The sequence below is a fragment of the Arachis ipaensis genome, chromosome B5 (genome assembly GCF_059453495.1).
Source record: "Arachis ipaensis isolate K30076 ecotype BB chromosome B5, ASM5945349v1, whole genome shotgun sequence".
NCBI lineage: Eukaryota > Viridiplantae > Streptophyta > Magnoliopsida > Fabales > Fabaceae > Arachis > Arachis ipaensis.
In genome coordinates this window covers 116,596,861-116,609,013 of record NC_142440.1, presented here as the reverse complement: position 1 = coordinate 116,609,013, position 12,153 = coordinate 116,596,861, and the positions used below count along the sequence as shown (strand labels likewise).

The window sequence follows — 12,153 nt, the reverse complement described above, 5'->3', positions numbered from 1 at the left end:
GTTCTTGATGTCCATCTTGACATTCAAAGTGTTCTTAGTGTTCATCTTCATATTCAAAGTGTTCTTGCATTTTTTTCTTGTTTTGATTCATAATTTTTATGTCTTGTGTCTTTTTTTAGTCTTTTTATCTCTCCTCATTAAAAATTCAAAAATAAAAAAATATCTTTCCCTTATTTCACTCATAATTTTCGAAAATTTGATTTGATTTAGTCAAAAGTTTTTAAAGTTAATTGTTTCTTATGAGTCAAGTCAAATTTTCAATTTAAAAATTCTATCTTTTTCAAATCTTTTTCAAAAAATAAAATCTTTTTCATTTTTTCTTTTATATTTTCAAAAATTTCAAATTGATTTTCAAAATATTTTTCTTATTTTTGTTTCTTATTTTCGAATTCATTACTAGCATTTAAATTCAAAAATTTTAAAGTTTGTTTCTTGCCTATTAAGAAAGGTTCAATCTTTAAATTTTAAAATCATATCTTTTTGTTTCTTGTTAGTCAAGTAATCAACTTTAATTTTCAAAATCAAATCTTTTTAATTTCATTTTCAAATCTTTTTCAAATTAAATTTTCAATCATATCTTTCAATCATATCTTTTTCAAAATTTAATTTCAAAATCTTTTCAAAATTTGATTTTCAAATCTTTTTCAATTAACCACTTAACTTTTTGTTTGATTTTAAAAGTTTACTATTTCAATCATATCTTTTTCAAAACCACCTAACTACTTTTCTCTCTCTTATTTTCGAAAAATACTAACCCCTTTTTCAAAACTTGTTTTAATTAACTAATTGTCTTAAATTTTAATTTAATTTTATTTCCCATCTTAAATTTCGAATTCTTATCTTTTCTTTCTTTCATTCTTCTCTTCTACTCATATAAGGAATCTCTATACTGTGACATAGAGGATTCCATACTTTTTTTTCTGTTCTCTTCTTTTTCATATGAGCAGGAACAAGGATAAGAACATTCTTGTTGAAGCTGATCCTAAACCTGAAAAGACTTTGAAGAGGAAGCTAAGGGAAGCTAAAGCACAACTCTCTGGAGAAAATCTAACAAAAATTTTCGAAAAAGAAGGAAACATGGCTGAAAATAATGACAATGGTGGAGATGCAAGGAAGATGCTTGGTGACTTTACTGCACCAAATTGCAACTTACATGGAAGAAGCATCTCAATCCCTGCCATTGGAGCAAATAATTTTGAGCTAAAGCCTCAATTAGTTTCTCTGATGCAACAGAATTGCAAGTCTTATGGACTTCCATCAGAAGATCTTTTTCAGTTCTTAACTGAATTCTTGCAGATCTGTGATACTGTTAAGACTAATGGGGTTGATCCCGAGGTCTACAGGCTTATGCTTTTCCCGTTTGCTGTAAGAGACAGAGCTAGAATATGGTTGGACTCTCAACCTAAAGATAGCCTGAACTCTTGGGATAAGCTGGTCACGACTTTCTTAGCCAAGTTCTTTCCTCCTCAAAAGCTTAGCAAGCTTAGAGTGGATGTTCAAACCTTCAAACAGAAAGAAGGTGAATCCCTCTATGAAGCTTGGGAGAGATACAATCAACTGACCAAAAAGTGTCATTCTGACATGCTTTCAGAATGGACCATCCTGGATATATTCTATGATGGTCTGTCTGAATTATCAAAGATATCATTGGACCATTCTGTAGGTGGATCCATTCACCTAAAGAAAATTCCTGCAGAAACTCAGGAACTCATTGACATGGTTGCAAATAACCAGTTCATGTACACTTCTGAAAGGAATCCTGTGAGTAATGGAACGCCTCCGAGGAAGGGAGTTCTTGAAATTGATACTCTGAATGCCATATTGGCTCAGAACAAAATATTGACTCAGCAAGTCAATATGATTTCTCAGAGTCTGAATGGATTGCAAGCTGCATCCAACAGTACTAAAGAGGCATCTTCTGAAGAAGAAGCTTATGATCCTGAGAACCCTGCAATAGCAGAGGTGAATTACATGGGTGAACCCTATGGAAACACCTATAATACCTCATGGAGAAATCATCCAAATTTCTCATGGAAGGATCAACAAAAGCCTCAACCAGGCTTTAATAATGGTGGAAGAAACAGGTTTAGCAATAGCAAGCCTTTTCCATCATCCACTCAGCAACAGACAGAGAAATCTGAGCAGAATCCATCTAGCTTAGCAAATATAGTCTCTGATCTATCTAAGGCCACTCTAAGTTTGATGAATGAAACAAGGTCCTCCATTAGAAATTTGGAGGCACAAGTGGGCTAGCTGAGTAAAAGAGTCACTGAAACTCCTCCTAGTACTCTCCCAAGCAATACAGAAGAGAATCCAAAAAGAGAGTGCAAGGCCATTACCTTACTTGGTGTGGCCGAACCCAGAGAGGAGGAGAAGGACGTGAATCCTTGTGAGGAAGACCTCCTAGGACGTTCACGGACCAATAAGGAGTTTTCCTTTGAGGAACCAAAGGAATCTGAGGCTCAACTAGAGACCATAGAGATTCCATTGAACCTCCTTTTACCATTCATGAGCTCTGATGACTATTCTTCCTCTGAAGAGGATGAAGACATCAGTGAAGAGTAGGTTGATAAATATCTAGGAGCCATCATGAAGTTGAATGCCAGTTTATTTGGTAATGATACTAGGGAGGATGAACCCCCCTTGTTCTCCAATGAACTCAGTGCATTGATAAGGCAGACATTGCCTCAGAAGAAACCGGATCCCAGAAAGTTTTTCAAACCTTGTACCATAGGCACCATGACCATTGAGAAGGCTCTGTGTGACCTTGGGTCTGGGATAAACCTCATGCCACTCTCTGTAATAGAGAAATTGGGAATCTATGAGGTACAAGCTGCAAGAATCTCACTAGAGATGACAGACAAATCAATGAAACAGGCTTATGGACTAGTATAGGACGTATTAGTAAAGGTTGAAGGCCTTTACATCCTTGCTGATTTCATAATCCTAGACACTGGGAAGGATGAGGATGAATCCATCATCCTTGGAAGACCCTTCCTAGCCACAGCAAAAGCTGTGATTGATGTGGACAGAGGAGAGTTGGTCCTTCAACTGAATGAGGACTACCTTTTATTTAAGACTCAAGGTTCTCCTTCTGGAACCATGGAGAGGAAGCATGAAAAGCTTCTCTCACTACAGAGTCAACCAAAGCCCCCATAGTCAAACTCTAAGTTTGGTGTTGGGAGGCCACAACCAAACTCTTAGTTTGGTGTTGAACCCCCACATTCAAACTCTAAGTTTGGTGTTGGAAGGTTCCAACAATGCTCTGAACATCTGTGAGGCTCCATGAGAGCTCACTGTCAAGCTATTGACATTAAAGAAGCGCTTGTTGGGAGGCAACCCAATGTTATTTAATTATATCTATTTATTTTCCATTGCTATTTTATGTTTTCTTTAGGTTGATGATCATGTGAAGTCACAAAAACTACTGAAAAATCAAAAACAGAATAAAAAACAGCATTAAAAACAGCTCACCCTGGAGGAAGAACTTATTGGCGTTTAAACGCCAGTAAGAAGCATCAAAATGGCGTTTAACGCCAGAAAGAAGCATCAAGCTGGCGTTAAACGCCAGAAACATGCACCAGACTGGCGTTTAACGCCAGAACAGAGCATGGAAGTGGCGTTAAACGCCAGAAACAAGCAGCAGACTGATGTTTAATGCCAGACATGCACTCTAAGGGCATTTTGCACGCCTAATTGGAGCAGGGATGCTAAGTCCTTGACCCCACTGGATCTGTGGACCCCACAGGATCCCCACCTACCCCACCTCTTCTTCTCTCCTCTTCACACCTTTTCTTAACTCTCTTCCCCAAATACCCTTCACCAATCACCTCCATACCTCTTCCCCAAATACCCTTAACCACTCACATCCATCCACTCTTCCCCATAAACCCCTCCTACCTCCAAAATTTCAAATTCTTTTCCCTCCCAAACCCAACCCTAATGGCCGAAACCTACCCTTCTCCCCACCCTATATAAACCCCTCAACACTACTCCATTTTCACACATTACAACCACCACTTCTCCCCATTGGCCGAATACACTCTCTCCCTCCATCTCCTCCATTTTCTTCTTCTTCTACTATTTTCTCTCTTCTTTTGCTCGGAGATGAGCAAACCTTTTAAGTTTGGTGTGGTAAAAGCATTACTTTTTGTTTTTCCATAACCACTAATGGCACCTAAGGCCAGATAAACATCAAGAAAGAGGAAAGGGAAGGCAATTGCTTCCACCTCTGAGTCATGGGAGATGGAGAGATTCATCTCAAAGGTCCATCAAGACCACTTCTATGAAGTTGTGGCCAAGAAAAAGGTGATCTCTGAGGTCCCTTTTAAGCTCAAAAAGAGTGAATATCCAGAGATCCGACAAGAGATTAGAAGAAGAGGATGGGAAGTTCTCTCTAATCCTATTCAACAAGTCGGGATCTTAATGGTTCAAGAGTTCTTTGCAAATGCATGGATCACTAGGAACCATGATCAAAGTAGGAACCTGAATCCAAAGAATTGGCTTACAATGGTTCGGGGGAAATACTTAGATTTTAGTCTGGAAAATGTAAGGTTGGTGTTCAACTTGCCAATGATGTAAGAAAACGCATGCCCCTACACTAAAAGGGTCAACTTTGATCAAAGGTTGGACCAAGTCCTCATGGACATATGTGTGGAAGGAGCTCAATGGAAAGTTGACTCAAGAGGCAAGCCGGTTCAATTGAGAAGACTGGACCTTAAGCCTGTAGCTAGAGGATGGTTGGAGTTCATTCAACGCTCAATTATTCCTACTAGCAACCGGTCTGAAGTTACTGTAGACCGAGCCATCATGATCCATAGTATCATGATTGGGGAGGAAGTGGAAGTTCATGAGATTATACCTCAAGAACTCTATAAGGTGGCTGACAAGTCCTCGACTTTGGCAAGGTTAGCCTTTCCTCACCTCATTTGCCACCTCTGCAATTCGGATGGAATTGACATAGAGGGAGATGTCCTCATTGATGAGGACAAGCCCATCACTAAGAAAAGGATGGAGCAAACAAGAGATCATGGACCTCAACAAGAGCATGAGAAAATTCCTCACCATGAGATCCCTGAGATGCCTCAAGGGATGCACTTCCCTCCACAAAACTATTGGGAGCAAATCAACACCTCCCTAGGAGAATTAAGTTCCAACATGGGACAACTAAGGATGGAACACCAAGAGCACTCCATCATTCTTCATGAGATTAGAGAAGATTAAAGAGCTATGAGGGAGGAGCAACAAAGACAAGGAAGAGACATAGAGGAGCTCAAGAGCACCATTGGTTCTTCAAGAAGAGGAAGACGCCACCCTCACTAAGGTGGACCCATTCCTTAATCTCTTTGTCTATTTATTTTTCTCTGATTTTCGTTTACTGTGCTTCATGTCTATGTTTGTGTCTTATTACATGATCATTAGTATTTAAGTGTCTATGTCCTATGGCTATGAATGTCCTATGAATCCATCACCTCTCTTAAATGAAAAATGTTTTAATTACATAAGAACAAGAAGTACATGATTTCGAATTCATCCTTGAAATTAGTTTAATTATTTTGATGTGGCGACAATACTTTTTGCTTTCTGAATGAATGCTTGAACAGTGCATATATCTTTTGAATTTGTTGTTTATGAATGTTAGAATTGTTGGCTCTTGAAGAATGATGAAAAAGGAGAAATGTTATTTGATAATCTGAAAAATCATAAAATTGATTCTTGAAGCAAGAAAAAGCAGTGAATACAAAAGCTTGTGAAAAAAAAAAGAAAAAAAGAAGAAGAAAAGAAAATTGGCAAAAGAAAAAGAAAGAAAAAGAAAAAGCAAGCAGAAAAAGCCAAGAGCTCTTTAAACCAAAAGGCAAGAGCAAAAAGCCAATAGCCCTTAAAATTAAAAGACAAGGGTAAAAGGGATCCAAGGCTTTGAGCATCAATGGATAGGAGGGCCCAAAGGAATAAAATCCGGGCCTAAGCGGCTAAACCAAGCTGTCCCTAACCATGTGCTTGTGGCGTGAAGGTGTCAAGTGAAAACTTGAGACTGAGCGGTTAAAGTCAAGGTCCAAAGCAAAAAAAATAAGAGTGTGCTTAAGAACCCTGGACACCTCTAACTGGGGACTCTAGCAAAGCTGAGTCACAATTTGAAAATGTTCAGCCAGTTATGTGTCTGTGGCATTTATGTATCCGGTGGTAATACTGGAAAACAAAGTGCTTAGGGTCACGGCCAAGACTCATAAAGTAGCTGTGTTCAAGAATCAACATACTGAACTAGGAGAATTAATAACACTATCTGAATTCTGAGTTCCTATAGATGCCAATCATTCTGAACTTCAAAGGATAAAGTGAGATGCCAAAACTGTTCAGAGGCAAAAAGCTACTAGTCCCGGTCATCTAATTAGAGCTAAGTTTCATTGATACTTTGGGATTTATAGTATATTCTCTTCTTTTTATCCTATTTGATTTTCAGTTGCTTGTGGACAAGCAACAATTTAAGTTTAGTGTTGTGATGAGTTGATAATTTATACGCTTTTTGGCATTGTTTTTACATAGTTTTTAGTATGATTTAATTAGTTTTTAGTATATTTTTATTAGTTTTTAAATAAAAATAACATTTCTGGACTTTACTATGAGTTTATGTGTTTTTCTATGATTTCAGGTAATTTCTGGCTGAAATTGAGGTTCTTGAGCAAAAATCAGATTCAGAGGCTGAAGAAGGACTGCAGATGCTGTTGGATTCTGACCTCCCTGCACTAAAAGTGAATTTTCTGGAGCTACAGAAGTCCAAATGGCACGCTCTTAATTGCGTTGGAAAGTAGACATCCAGGGCTTTCCAGTAATATATAATAGTCCATATTTTGCTCGAGTTTAGACGATGCAAACTGGCGTTCAATGCCAGCTTTCTTCCCTATTCTGGAGTTAAACGCCAAAAACAGGTTGCAAAGCAGAGTTAAACGCCAGAAACAGGTTACAAACAGGCGTTTAACTCCAAGGAAGACCTCTACACATGAAAGCTTCAATGCTCAGCCCAAGCACACACCAAGTGGGCCCGGAAGTGGATTTCTGTATCATTTACTTATTTCTGCAACCCTAGTAACTAGTTTAGTATAAATAGAACTTTTTACTATTGTGTTAGACATCTTGGGATCTTTTGATCATTTTTGAGACTATCCTTGTATCACTTTTGATCTCTTGATCACGTTTAGGGGGCTGGCCATTCGGCCATGCCTGGACCTTGTTCTTATGTATTTTCAACGGTGGAGTTTCTACACACCATAGATTAAGGTGTGGAGCTCTGCTGTTCCTCATGAATTAATGCAAAGTAATATTGTTTTTCTATTAAATTCAAGCCTATTTCTTCTCTAAGATATTCATTCGCACACAAGAACATGATGAATGTGATGATTATGTGACGCTCATCATCATTCTCACTTATGAACGCGTGCTTGACAAATACTTCCATTCTACATGCAAACAAGCTTGAATGCATATCTCTTAGCCTCCTGATCTACGATCAGAGTCTTCGTGGTATATGCTAGAATTATTGGCGGCCATTCTTGAGATCCGGAAAGTCTAAACCTTGTCTGTGGTATTCCGAGTAGGATCTGGGAAGGGATGGCTGTGATGAGCTTCAAACTCGCGAGTGCTGGGCGTAGTGACAGACGCAAAAGGATTACTGAATCCTATTCCAATATGATCGAGAAACGACAGATGATTAGCCGTGCGGTGACAGCGTATTTGGACCATTTTCACTGAGAGGACGGGAAGTAGCCATTGACAACAGTGATGCCCAACATACAACTTGCCATGGAAAGGAGTATGAAGGATTGGATGAAAGCAGTAGGAAAGCGGAGATTCAGAAGGAACTAAGCATCTCTATACGCTTATCTGAAATTCTCACCAATGAATTACATAAGTATCTCTATCTTTATTTTACGTTTTATTTACCTTTTAATTATGAAAACTCTATAACCATTTGAATCCGCCTGACTGAGATTTATAAGGTGACCATAGCTTGCTTCAAGCCGACAATCTCCGTGGGATCGACCCTTTCTCACGTAAGGTTTATTACTTGGACGACCCAGTGCACTTGCTAGTTAGTTATGCGAAGTTGTGAAGAAGAACTAAGATTATGAATGTGCGTATTAAGTTTTCAGCGCCGTTACCAAGGAATGAACGATCACGATTTCGTGCACCAAGTTTTTGGCGCCGTTGCCGGGATTGTTCGAGTTTGGACAACTGACAGTTCATCTTGTTGCTCAGATTAGGTAATTTTATTTTAATTTTAAGCTTTTTTTATTTTTATTTCTATTTTTGAAAAAATTTTCAAAAAAAAAACATTTCTATAAAATAAATAAATTATTCTATGGCTTCAGAATTTTTAAGAATGAATTCTAGAGTTTCATGAGATATGTTGAAGCCTGGCTGGCTGTAAAGCCATGTCTAAATTCTTTTGGACTGAGGCTTCTTCTTCACATGCTTGAACTATGTATGCTGAAGCTTGGCTGGCCATTGACCATGTCTAGTGTTTTGGACCGAAGCTTTCACTGAAAGCTTGGCTGGCTAGTAAGCCATGTCTAATTCCTGGACCGGAGCTTTAGACTAACATTGCAAGATTCCTGGAATTCCTATTAAAAATTTTGAAATCCTTAATTTTTTTTTCAAAATAATTTTTGAAAAATCCAAAAAAATTAATAAAATCATAAAAAACCCAAAAATTTGATGTTTCTTGTTTGAGTCTTGTGTCAGTTTTTAAGTTTGGTGTCAATTGCATGCTTTTATAATTTTCTTTAATGTTCGAAAATTCATCATATGTTCTTCATGATCTTCAAGTTGTTCTTGATGATTTCCTTTTTTTGAAGTGATTTAATATGGTTTCATGAAGTGATTTGATAGCTTACCACCTGATGCCTAGACATCTTAGGCTAGTTTCACAAGCCTTTTTCATTTGTCTTAATATGGTTTCATGCACATTCTTGAGAAATAAGTAAGTATTTAGATGAGAATTTCATGCATACCTTGATTCAATAAAAAGTAGTTAATTATGTGCATTTTCACGAGATCTATGCAAGAAATTACTTTATGCTATGAATGGTGCAAAAATCTTGTGATTATGGCAAAGCTTTGATGCATTTGTTTGCTTGATGATAGGTGAAGAGAAGCAGAGGAAGGGTGAGAAAGAAGCAGAGAAGGCAACGTTGGTGGCCAAAGTTGGCTCACTAACGTTATGCAAAACTGGGTGCCAATGTTGGAGGAAACGTTGGTGAACCGACGTTACCCCCAACGTCCTCGACTAATCTCAAAACTGGAGCTGGAAGAATTGCCTTGTGTGCGTACGCACAGTGTTGTGTGTGTACGCACAAGAAGAAAAAAAATTGCAAGTGTGCGCACGCACAAGGCAGTGTGCGTACACACAAGTGTGCAACGTTAGAGGGAACGTTGGTGAACCAACGTTATCCCCAACGTCTGCGATCAAATTTCAGTTTTGAGATTGGAAAATTTTGATATGACGCATACGCGTCGATAACGCATACGCGTGAAAATGGAAAAGCAGCAAGTCTCGTGTACGCATGGGCGACGCGTATGCGCAAAATGGCAAAAAACCAGTTTGACGCGTACGCGTGGGTGACGTGTACGTGTGACCAGGCCAACATTGGTAGTAACGTTGGTGCACAAACGTTGCCTCAAACGTTCCTCAATGACTTAAGGGGAACATTGGCCAACGTTAGTGGCCACCAATGTTAGTTACTAACGTCCATGCTAAGCTCAATTCCAGTGGCACCCATGCAAGGTCATGAACATTAGTTAGCTTAAGCCCACGTCAGCATCACTAAGAGCCACTTTCAACTAGCTTCAACATGGGCCAAAGCCCACATCCAAGACTTCAAGACTGAATGACGGAAGTGTATACATAGCATAGAATTTAATTTAGAAAGGAATTGGCACCTGGGGATCCAGGACTGCAAACACTTTGTATTTACTGCAATTGAGGTTTATTTTAGAATGAAATTTTCAATTCAATTCTCCATTGGGTTAGGGAGCTCTGTTGTAATTCAATGGATCGATTATAGTTCTTATTCTTCTTCTTCTTTCCATTCTCTTTGATTTACTTGAAAGATTTCGATCTTCATCCAATTGGGTAACTGTCTCAGAAGAGAAGTTATTCATACTTGGATTTCCTCTGAACCTTGGAAGAGGAATGAGGAAATCATGCTTGAAATGCTTTCTCATGTTGGACTGGATTGGGAGTTGGATGGATATAGTGAGATATAATCCTACCAATACTTTGATCTAGGAATACATGTGGTATAATCAGTGACCTTACTTCATCTCTTCCCATGAGCAATTAGATCAAGAAATTGGACAATTTTTCAAGCTTAGAGAGATTGAATTGCCAAGAAATTGGGATTCAATCACCTAAGATTGCCAAGGGATCAATGAGTTGCATGGATTGAGGAAGAGATGAGAATGAACTTGATCAGGGTAAATACAATATCTCCTAAGCCTAATGAACTCCCCATTTCTGATCTTCCCATTCTTTATATTCTGCTATTTACATTTATGCTCATCACTCCCAGTCCCATTTAAATCCCTGCAAGTTTAATTTCCTGCAATTACTTTATGCGATTTACATTTAGCTCTTTTACCTTCAGTCATTTACTTTTCTTGCAATTTACGTTTTCCTCCATTTTAATTTTTGCAAATCCCAATTCAAATCTACTCAGTTCAACTAGAACACTCCTCTAATTAAAGTTGCTCAACTAATCAATCCCTGTGGGATTCGACCTCACTCTACTGTGAGTTTTTACTTGACGACATTAGGCATACTTTTCGAAGGAAATTTGTTGAGAGACAGATTTTCGTGCATCAAGTTTATGGTGCCTTTGCCGGGGATTGATTTTGCATTGACGATAATTAAATTGGAGGATAACTAGATTGAACATTTTCTTTTCCTTGTTGATTTGTTTCATTTCAGCTTATTCACTTTCATTTTTAGCAATTTGATTGGTTTTTCCATTGTTTATTTAGTTTCCAGCACACTAATCCACTAACTGTTTGATCAATTGCCCTAACCACTCTAACCATAATTCTCAACAAGAGTGAATCCTTCACTTGCATTTGCTTGTTTGTCTGCTAAGTGTATGACAGGTAGAAGAAGAGGAGTCTCAACTTCTTTTGATAGTGAACCTGAAAGGACCTTCCTTAGGCTAAGGAGGGAAGCAAGAGGTAAAGGTATAGTTGGTGAAGAAGAGTTGGAAGAAGATCTAGACATTTCTATGGAGGAAGAAGCACATAATCATGTTGGGCAGAAGAGAAGAGTGCTAGGCTCTTACATCAATCCCAATCCTGGGAATTGTGGAAGCAGCATCTTGAAACCTATCATACATGCCAATAATTTTGAGATCAAACCACAGCTAATCAATCTTGTTCAGAATAATTGTTCATTTAGAGGAAATGATCAAGAAGATCCAAACCAACATCTAACCACATTCTTGAGAATTTGTGACACAGTGAAGGCTAATGGTGTTCACCCTGACACCTACAAACTGCTTTTGTTTCCCTTTTCTCTCAAGGATAAAGCAGCAAAGTGGTTAGAGTCCTTTCCAAGGGAGAGTTTGACAACTTAGGAAGAGGTGATGAATAAGTTCTTGGCAAGATTTTACCCTCCACAAGGAGTTAACAGGTTGAGGACTGAGGTACAAATGTTTAGACAAGAAGATGGAGAAACTCTCTATGAAGCGTGGGAGAGATACAAGGAGTTGACAAGAAAGTGCCCTCTGGACATGTTCAATGAATGGGTACTGATGAGTTATTTTGGAGGAAAAATAAATTTCTCCCAAAACACACAAATCTAACCGGCAAGTCCACCGGGTCGCATCAAGTAATAAAAACTCACGGGGGTGAGGTCGATCCCACAGGGATTGATGGATCAAGCAATTTTAGTGGGTGATTAGTTTAGTCAAGCTAACATTGAGTGGTTGGGTGAAATTTTGAGAGCAGAATGTAAAATGCAGAGAATTTAAAGTTGCAGAAAATAAATGTACAGAAACTTAAAGTGCAAGAAAAGTAAATTGCAGAAACTTAAATTGCAAGAAAGATAAAATTCATTAAATGTAAAGGGAATTGGGTGTAGAGAAATTAAAGAAAGCAAACAAGGAAGTGTAA

General features: G+C 38.3%; 1 non-coding gene across 1 annotated transcript; it reads right to left on the bottom strand.

Moving 5' to 3' along the window:
- Positions 1–11,669: 11,669 nt before the first annotated feature.
- LOC148565491 (small nucleolar RNA R71) lies at positions 11,670–11,773 on the bottom strand. Its single transcript, XR_015885433.1, has one exon. It is a non-coding gene; the product is annotated as a small nucleolar RNA R71 (small nucleolar RNA).
- Positions 11,774–12,153: the final 380 nt, after the last annotated feature.